At 33.4% G+C, this 4,459-nt stretch overlaps 1 pseudogene; it reads left to right on the top strand.

Moving 5' to 3' along the window:
* Positions 1–3,903: 3,903 nt before the first annotated feature.
* On the top strand, positions 3,904–4,051 carry LOC119673639 (annotated as a pseudogene).
* Positions 4,052–4,459: the final 408 nt, after the last annotated feature.

The raw sequence follows: 4,459 nt of genomic DNA, 5'->3' as shown, positions 1-4,459 counted from the left end.
GGCAGTGATTATAACAAGCCGCAAACGAGTAGAGTTTATGAACGTTATAATAGACAATGTATTAATCCAATATAAGCCAGCCATTAAATATCTAGGAGTAATGATTGATAATAGATTAAGCTTTAAAACACATATCCAATATGTATCCGAGAAAGCGGCAAAGGCGCAGACATTACTGTCAAGGATTCTACCAAATATTGGGGGACCAGGTCATGACAAAAGACTCCTCCTTAGTCGAGTAGTAAGCTCCATAATGCTGTATGCTTCACCTATTTGGGCAAAATCGCTGTCTATAGCTGAAAATAGAAAGAATATAACAACGGCTTACAGAGTAAGTGCACTAAGAACGATAAGTGCCTTCTGCACGGTGTCGGATGAAGCAGCCTTTGTTATAGCTGGTGTAGTGCCTATTGATATATTGGCAGATGAAATGCGAAGAATATTCAGCAAAAGGCAGGAAATCCGTGAACAACATAACTCTATCCAAGTTAAAAGGAATGAGAGAGAAATTTCAGTAGCTGCATGGCAGAACAGATGGGAAAACTCCACTAAAGGCAGATGGACTTTCTCACTTATACCTCTAATCACCGTATGGTTGGAACGAAAACATGGTGAGACAAACTACCATCTAACGCAATTTTTAACTGGGCACGGATGTTATCGAAAATAACTGTTCAGATTTGGGCACGATAATTCCCCCTTGTGTCCTAGGTGTGGAGTAGAGGAAGATACCGAGTATGCAATATTTCACTGCAGCCGATTCAATACGATTAGTTCATGCCTTCCAGGTCCGGCACATATAATACAATATATGTTAGCAACGAAGGATAATTGGAACACAACAATGGAGCACATCGTATCCGTACAAAACGAACTAAGAAGAATTGAGCGAATAAGAAGAAATACAGAAAATAATGAAGTAGTAGTGTAATAGCTAACCAGCCCCGTGATGTAATACCTAAGGCTGACTTCCACGGGGATAGTGGTTGAAGATAGCGGGGTGAAGGGTTTAGTACGTAGGCGCAACACGAGGCAACTTGTATTGCGAATCGTGCATGCTAGTCGAGAACATAGTATCTATGAAGATTCCCAACCTTCATGACATTTATGCTGTGCGATTGACTTATAAAAATGTCCACAATCAGATGTGCGAGAAAATTTTATGCTCGCACCGCACTGTGCGACAAAATATTCTCTGTGCACACAAGTGTGCTGTTCATTTGTGCACAAATTGTGCAAAATTTAAATAAAAAGCAATTAGTTTCCACAGAAATATATGATTGCATACTAATAACAGATTAGGTAAAATACTATTAAGTGATACTCTTAAATAAAAAACAAACAAACTATGCCTCATTCGTGTTAATCACTTACACCTTAAAGGACAAAAGCAATACTCTATAATGTTTATTTTAATTTTTAAATGATGATTATTGATAAATGAAATTTTATGAAGTAGTCCAAAATTGATATATTTAATTTTTTCAAAGTTAGATCCGTAGAACAGATCCTCTTTACTTATAACATTTCGAAACAAATACTCTTTCTCTATTAAATTCATGTACCTATTTAACTTATATATCATAAACTATTTATATTTTATATTATAACACAGTTTTCAAGTGCATTGTGAAATTTACTTTATTTCCATGTTTTAAATTAATAAATCTTAAATTAATAAATCTTAAAATAATAAGTAATATAAGCAATAAATGTAAATCTAATAATAAATTCAAAATTAAAATATAAATAAAAAATCATTTCTTCAATAAAATATTTCGCATTAAGACGAAAATTAATGCAAATCAGTCTTTCATTCTATTTTGTGGCGTTATTCATCGTAATATTGTGCGATTTTAAATCATCATTTCACACAAATGTGCAGTAGTCATTTCGTCTCCGCACATTTGGGTGCATTTTTATTTTCAAATCTGCACACAAAATGTGCTCCTCGTATTCTTTTCTGCACACGTTGTGTGCGAGGGCAAGCTGGCTGCCGCACACACAATGTGCTGGGCGAAATAACTTCGGCACAAACACCGTATGTGTGTGCGAGTTTTATTTCACTCCACCACATTCGTGTGAAATGTGCGTTTTGTTTGTGCACACAAGATGTGCACTTAAGATGTGCACAATAATTTTCGCACACCACATTTGTGGTGCGAAATTTTATTTAGAATCGCACAACATTTGTGCGTGGTGTTTTGCATTTTTGTGCACAGTACAGTGTTTTTCTGTTTTAATGCGCATATTAACAATATTGTATGGCTAACGTATAGTGCAGTGAATATGCCTATGCAGCAAATTCCCATCATTGACTTTATCCATATCCAAGCAGCCAGACTGCTGCAATAAGAAACCTCACTTTAGTGATATAATAAAATGTATGCATGCTACTCTTCTGTGTTAGTGCTTGCCGGCGCACTAACACAATTAATGCCTAAATTTAAGGTAGATTAAAACTCTGCAAATATTAGCAATTTAATAAAGAACTATACCTAAAAGCGTTCGTATGTGTTTAAGTTTAAGCTTAGATAAGAACATTATAAACACCCACTTTAATAATAATTATTAAAGAAATGTTTATAATATTAAATGAAGGTAATGAAGGTAATGCTTATTAAATAATGAAAAACATCATATGACATCATATATTTTGTTTATTAAACATCATATGAAAATATTAAAATGGCAACCTATTGATTTTTCTATTTAAGTTCAATTTAGGTAGTGTGCGAGTTAAACTAAGTTGCGTTCTAAATGAGGGAAATTCTAAGTTGTGCCGATAATGTAGTGATGTGTCGATACGTATTGATAAATGGCTAAATGTGTGCAGTGCAAAAAATCCCAAAAATCTCCCATTTGGTTTAGCATCAACTTAGCCTAACACGCACACGGCCTTAGTCACGTTAAAAATATCGTAAAAACCAACATTTCACTATATTACGGCACAATTAAGAATTTCCCTCAATTAGAACGCAAATTAGATCAAGTCGCAATTCTTTGAAAAGAAAAACTCGTAAATATTCAATTTCGACCAAACAGCATCTGAAAGACATAATCCTAAAGGAATGGGGCGAAATAACAATTCAGAAGACCAGTAAACTTGTAGTTTCGATGAAAAACCGTCTAGTTACTAAATTGCTAAAAAAATCAGAAATTTTACACTACAACTTTGCCTTATAGTAAGTGCTTGTAGACATTTGATCGCTTGTTTTATTATCTTTGACAAATAAAAGCACCGTAGTTTTTTTAACAAATGCAAAGAAACTTCGCGAAAACATTGTGCATTGAATGTAATAATTAAACAATATAACATGTTTCCAATAAGTTTATTTTTTTTGTTTTTTTTTTGTTTTTTTTTGTTTTTTTTTTGTTATTTATATATAATATTATATATTATCTTGTTATATATTATATAATATATATGCAGATAAGGCAGCAAAAATCGTAATGATTACGAAAAACGAACGAACGAACGTGAGCAAAAGAGTTAAATCAATCAAAACAAAAACGAAAAACAAAATAGAAAAGACAGAGGAAAAGAGATTTTTTTTGGTGAAGACACGCGTTTTTTGGAGAAGTCGATAAGTTTTTGAGAAGTTATTATTAAAGAAGTATTTTTTTGATTAAATAAAAGTTAAATAAATTAAATTAAATGAAATTAAGTTAAATTAAATAAAAGAATTAAATTAAGTTAAATTAAATAAAAGAGTGTCGAAAAATATTGCATTTTTATTTTCAAAGAAAATAACTACATGGTGTCAGAAGTGGGATAAAAAAAATCTCTTTTCCTCTGTCTTTTCTATTTTGTTTTTCGTTTTTGTTTTGATTGATTTAACTCTTTTGCTCACGTTCGTTCGTTCGTTTTTCGTAATCATTACGATTTTTGCTGCCTTATCTGCACTTACCTGGCGTAGGGGTTACCGTGATCATGAAGGCGGTTCCCCAGGAGTGAGGCTTGGCCATTGCACTACGGTTGAGTTGACCTCCGCGGCTATTCCTAATGTGAATATTTCGTGCGTGTAATTTTTGGTAGCTAAACCACTAACAGATCTCACAAAGAAACACAAATCGTTCGTGTGGGGTGAAATACAAAACAATGCGTTTGTCATACTAAAGGAGAGTTTATGCTGTGATCCAGTTTTAAAGCTTTTTAATCCTACTCTTCCAACCCAACTTCACACCGACGCGAGTAAGGAAGGCTACGGAGCGGTATTATTACAAGAACATGGTAACAAAAACTACCACCCCGTATTTTACCTTAGTTACAAAACAAAAGCAGCAGAAAAAAATTATTCCAGCTACGATTTGGAAGTATTAGCAATTGTAATAGCGTTGAAAAAACTACGAATTTACTTATTGGGTATGTCCTTTGAAATTTTTACTGACTGTAAAGCTTTCCAACAGACAATGGCTAAGAAAACCTTAAATAGTAGAGTGGCAAACTGGGCCATGC

This window comes from Teleopsis dalmanni, chromosome 1, assembly GCF_002237135.1.
Source record: "Teleopsis dalmanni isolate 2A chromosome 1, ASM223713v2, whole genome shotgun sequence".
Classification (NCBI taxonomy): domain Eukaryota; kingdom Metazoa; phylum Arthropoda; class Insecta; order Diptera; family Diopsidae; genus Teleopsis; species Teleopsis dalmanni.
Note: the sequence above shows the minus strand (reverse complement) of the source record. Positions and strands in the feature narration are given on the sequence as shown.